Source organism: Coregonus clupeaformis, chromosome 19, assembly GCF_020615455.1.
Source record: "Coregonus clupeaformis isolate EN_2021a chromosome 19, ASM2061545v1, whole genome shotgun sequence".
Taxonomy (NCBI): domain Eukaryota; kingdom Metazoa; phylum Chordata; class Actinopteri; order Salmoniformes; family Salmonidae; genus Coregonus; species Coregonus clupeaformis.
The window spans coordinates 31,289,353-31,295,352 of record NC_059210.1 but is presented as its reverse complement, the minus strand read 5'-3'; the positions used below and the strand labels follow the sequence as shown (position 1 = coordinate 31,295,352).

The 6,000-nt window shown below is 42.2% G+C and overlaps 1 protein-coding gene across 1 annotated transcript in view; it reads left to right on the top strand.

Moving 5' to 3' along the window:
- The first annotated feature begins 1,112 nt into the window (after positions 1-1,112).
- The window catches only part of myo9ab (myosin IXAb), a 214,860-nt gene continuing 209,972 nt past the window's right edge, over positions 1,113-6,000 (top strand). Inside the window, exon 1 of the mRNA XM_045227171.1 lies at positions 1,113-1,399. The gene's annotated coding sequence lies outside the window, so the exon portion shown is untranslated. The remainder of the gene's footprint in view (positions 1,400-6,000) is intronic.

Here is a 6,000-nt window from a genome sequence, read left to right as displayed (position 1 = left end):
AACAAAAAAGAATGTGTGTGCACTCAATAGAGACCCCCGAATGTTATGATGTAATTCGCACTCTGCCAGTAGACTTTACTCTTTCCTTCCATTCACCATATGGTTCAATTGACGTGCCTCCACTACTCCTGGTATGTGGTGCTTAATAAGATTTTACACTGCAACGCCAGAAATGACACCTTTTTCTGAAAATTCCCAGAGACACAATACACATTCCTTTTGTTATTCTGGCGTACAATAAATCAACACCATACCACTCCTGGTCACTGATTGACTCCACCTTTCCCATTGCGTCCGCACAACTCGTCAATCCTTTTTTACGGATGGGCTACTGCAGCAGACAACCACACCGGGTTCCACTCCTATCAGCTAAAAACAAGAAGAAGTGGCTCCAGTGGGCACGTGATCACCAACACTGGACAGTTGAGGAGTGGAAAAACGTCACCTCGTCCGACGAATCCCGGTTCCTGTTTCGTTATTCTGATGGCAGAGTCAGGATTTGGTGTAAGCAGCATGAGTCCATGGCCCAATCCTGCCTGGTGTCAACGGTACAGGCTGGTGGCAGTGGTGTGGGGAATGTTTTCCTGGCACACATTAGGTCCCTTGGTGGTCCTCTGTAGCTCAACTGGTAGAGCACGGCGCTTGAAACGCCAAGGTAGTGGGTTCGAGCCCCGGGACCACCCATACACAAAAATGTATGCATGCATGACTGTAAGTCGCTTTGGATAAAAGCGTCTGCTAAATGGCATATTATTATTATTATACCAATTGAGCAACGTTTCCATGCCCCTAAGAATTCAGGCTGTTCTGGAGGCAAAGGGGAGTCCAACCTGTTACTAGATGAGTGTACCTAATAAACTGGCCACTGAGGGTATATCACATGCCTGGGCTACAGCAAAAGCAGAACGCTTACTCTGAATTTTCAGAATTTATATGATACAGTAGCCTATATTGAGGTTGTATTTTTCTGGAGACCCCTCCCTCGTTGACGCCCATTCCCTGCACAACTCCCTCCCACCGATCTGTAGGCAACCTCCCATAATACAATGAAATGATAAAATAGAGGTCGCGCGCTCAGCAGTTTACGCCTATTAATACGAAAAAGACCAAGCTGTCGGCGGGCGACTTGACACAGCGCTCTCAAATACGCAATATTCTGGAGAAAAAAGAAAGGACATTTGGATTATCTACTAGTTGACACCTGTACTGAGTAAGATTTATATTGAAGAAGCTAACCAGGTGGGTGCCGTTTGGAAAGTATTCACGTTGTCATTCGTGAAAAGGGAATTAGTATGAGTTTGAGTGCAGTATTTGTAAGCAGACGGAGCACACGCCTTCCTCATTAGAAAAGGTTGTATCGGGAGCTGGACTACAGGAGTGGATTCAAGCAACAGTGGAGGTAAACCAGTTTTATAACGTTACTCACACTTTACATACGAGGGCATAGTTTATATAGTCTATGGCAAGGACGGTGCTTTTGTTCATGACAAACACCAAATCTACCTAACTGTCCCCTGTGGAAGGCTATTGACATCAAGTCGAATGTCAGATCGCTCTTGCAAGCTGCTGTCTCGCAGAATAGCGTTGAATGGCACATCTATCGTGGCCGTTCAATTCCAACACAGAGACGTTTGGTAGGGTAGTTTTACGTCGAGAACATAACGTGACAACATTCAGGTTATCTTTAGGTTTGCTTTGTGTGGTCGAAAACCACCAGCTCAGTCTCCCAAACAGGCTCGAATAAGCATCCTTTTCACCCCGTTGCCTTTGATAATGTCATGGATGCGGTTATCAAACAGAAATGTAACACATTTTCCCCAAACTGGTAGGTACTAGGTAGGTTAGATTTGTTGACCCCACCTATCAAACATGTAGAATAATACAGTGTATCACATTGTCAATGGACAAGCAACAGTGAACGTGACGCATTTTATTTAGTTACTTTGTATCTGACTAGTAGCATTCCATGTCGCAGGGGGAGTGGAGCACTCCGTAAGTAATTACTCTTTGACATGTATTGTTGTACACATGTAGCCACTGCGCTATTTGCCACTGGTCAACAGGGCTTATTCAGTGAGGTTGCGTTTTGGTGTATCGAGATGCTTGCAGGATGGGTTGCATCATAGGCGTTTTGATGAGGAGAAACAGCACTTTCCAGAGCAACAATGTATTCATTATCTATAGTAACTATAAAGTATCATGCCATTTTATTGTAAGGAACCATGTCCATACTCTACAAAGCACATGGGGTAGTTGAACATCGTGTGATGTGAACCTGAACCTCCATGTGTTAAGGAGCCTTAAAGGGGAAAAACATCAAGCTATTCAGCAAAGCGCTCAATAGGTGACTGCAGAAGGAGATCTCCAAACTTGGCCTACCTCTATAGGGAATATGGTACCTTAGTCCTAGCTCGCATTCTGCTTCACACTGTGACAATGTCCCATAGTGGGGGAAGACATAGGCATAGAGATCCACATACCCCAACCACTCTTAATTGCCAACATTGAGTAACAGTCCTCTCAAAGCCCATGTCACGAGTCGCTATGGGCCTTCGTCAATCCTCATGAAATATCACAATGATGTCATTCTTCTCAGCAGGGAAGATGGGCTAAAGTCGTTATGGCGTGGAGAGGTGACATCTCCTCAACAAAGTTAACATCCAACTGTATCTACACTAGGGCTGTCCCGACAAAAAAAAAATATTGGTCGACCGAGAGTAGTCTGTTCTTTCGACTGATTGGTCAAATATTGTATTCTTCACTATATAGACATACCCTATGTGTTAATAAAATCAGCTGTACGTAGGCTGCTGAGCTTGTCTGATGCTTAAAGCACACCGTTATTAAATAATTAAGACACACAAATGACTCAAGAGCCAGAGATCAAGATAGCCTAACCAGAATAAAAAACCTCGTCCTCCAGCTGCTGCTGGCCTTTGCAGATTCTGCCTTTTAAGCTCCCGAAGATGCCGGTAATAGGCTACACCAGGGGTCGGCAACCTTTTCCATTTGGAATGCCAATTTATCTTACCATTTCTACTGATCTGCATGATTGTCATATGCACATTTTCGTGGAACAGTTTCATTTATAATAAAGTCTTCCTATCTCAAAATCATGTTCATGTGGTTAATCAAAATTCTAAAAGTAACTTATATTGCCATTGCCAACTATGTAAAAATAGCCTACATAAAGCCAACAAATAAAAACATTGAAGCCTGCAGGTAGAAAATATCCTGATAATAAATATCCTATAAATCACATTGGCTACGCATGGCCTGTCTGCAAGGAACTTGAAAAATTGTTTCAACTGCCAACTTGGTCCTGCCTGAAGCTTACACTAGCAAACGTGCAACATTGTATAAAATATTCTGGGCCCTCAGTTTCCAGCACCATTGATCTCCGGACAGACCCAGCTGTAGGCTATTTGCGCAAGGGATAAAAAGTAATCGGGTAGGCCTATTTTATGACGTTTCCACCATATCAGCGCATGACATTTGTTTTCCCTTTTAACACTTAAGTGGTTATCTAAAGAGCTGGAATGATTTTTCAAATAGGCCACATTGAGGAACTATTGTAATTCTCAATGGATGTAAAAACAGACTTTGGTTAGTTGCTGTTGGAGGTGAAGACTTTTTTTTTTGAGAAGCTCAACAGTGGTGGTGAGTTAAGACAATCAGAAATACTATCAGATCCCCAATTGGGCACATTTATAGGCCAACATTTGGATGCAGGATAGGTAGCCTAGGCCTACTTCTATGCATAATCAGGTGCACGTCCTTACTCAACATTGACCGGAGCGCTACAAATAAAATACAATAAATTGACAACTCGTAAATGGAATGAAATAAACCAAAACTTGTTCCTCGCAAGTGTAGCCTAGGTTGTGCGGTCCGCAAACAACGTGTCCACTCTGACAATGAGAACAGTAAAATACTAATAATAAGATATTGAATGCATTAACAGCAATTACCTTAACCAAAAAAAGATTGTAGATTAGAAATTATGGGAATTAGCGTTGAATTGTACTACTGGTGATACTGGTGTGCGGCCTCCAACGGATTAGTCCACTGAGACATGCATGAATCAGACAGGCGTCTTGTGTGCCATAAAAGAAAATAGACACTACCAGTCAAGTTTGGACACACCTACTCATTCAAGGGCTTTTCTTTATTTTTTACATTGTAGAATAATAGTGAAGACATCAAAACTATGAAATAACAAAAATGGAATCATGTAGTAACCAAAAAAGTGTTAAACAAATCAAAATATTTTATATTTGGGATTCTTCAAATAGCCACCCATTGCCTTGATGACAGCTTTGCACACTCTTGGCATTCTCTCAACCAGCTTCATGAGGTAGTCACCTAGAATGCATTTCAATTAACAGGTGTGCCGCTTAAAAGTTAATTTGTGGAATTTCTTTCCTTAATGCGTTTGAGCCAATCAGTTGTGTTGTGACAAGGTAGGGGGATATACAGAAGATAGCCATATTTAGGAAAAGACCAAGTCCATGGTAAGAACAGCTCAAATAAGCAAAGAGAAACGACAGTCCATCATTACATCAAGACATGAAGGTCAGTCAATACGGATCATTTCAAGAACTTTGAAAGTTTCTTCAAGTGCAGTCGCAAAAACCATCAAGCGCTATGATGGAACTGGCTCTCATGACTGCCACAGGAATTGAAGACCCAGAGTTACCTCTGCTGCAGAGGATAAGTTCATTACAGTTACCAGCCTCAGAAATTGCAGCCCAAATAAATGCTTCACAGAGTTTGTCACAGACACATCTCAACATCAACTGTTCAGAGGGGACTGTGTGAATCGGGCCTTCATGGTCGAATTGCTGCAAAGAAACCACTACTAAAGGACACCAATAAGAAGAAGAGACCTGCTTGGGCCAAGAAACACGAGCAATGGACATTAGACCGGTGGAAATGTGTCCTTTGGTCTGGAGTCCAAATTTGAGATTTGTGGTTCTAACTGCCGTGTCTTTGTGAGACGTGTGTGGGTGAACGGATGATCTCCGCATGTGTAGTTCCCACCGTAAAGCATGGAGGAGGAGGTGTTATGGTGTGGGGTGCTTTGCTGGTGACACTGTCTCTGATTTATTTAGAATTCAAGGCACATAACCAGCATGGCTACCACAGCATTCTGCAGCGATACGCCATCCCATCTGGTTTGGGCTTAGTGGGACTATCATTTGTTTTCCAACAGGACAATGACCCAACACACCTCCAGGCTGTGTAAGGGCTATTTTACCAAGGAGGAGAGTGATGGAGTGCTGCATCAGATGACCTGGCCTCCACAATCCCCCGACCTCAACCCAATTGAGATGGTTTGGGATGAGTCGGACGGCATAGTGAAGGAAAAGCAGCCAATAAGTGCTCAGCATATGTGGGAACTCCTTCAAGACTGTTGGAAAAGCATTCCAGGTGAAGCTGGTTGAGAGAATGCCAAGCGTGTGCAAAGCTGTCAAAGGGTGGCTATTTGAAGAATCTCAAATAGAAAATATTTTGATTTGTTTAACACTTTTTTTGGTTACTACATGATTCCATATGTGTTCTTTCATAGTTTGTCTTCACTATTATTCTACAATGTAGAAAATAGTAAAAATAAAGAAAAACCTTTGAATGAGTTGGTGTGTCCAAACTTTTGACTGGTACTGTATATATATATTTGCTACTGCTCGACTAATAAAATATTGGTCGCCCAACAGCCTATCGACAACAATCAACCAGTCAATTAAATGCGGTCAGCCCCTAATCTACACTAAACAAAAATAATCGCAACATGCAATAATTTCAAAGATTTTTATGTAAGGAAATGAGTCAATTGAAATGAATTCATTAGGCCCCAATCTATGGATTTCACATGACTGGGAATACAGATATGCATCTGTTGGTCACAGTTACCTTAAAATAAATAAAAATAAAGTAGGGGAATGGATCAGAAAACCAGTCAGTATTTGGTGTGACCACCATTTGCCTCATGCAGCGTGA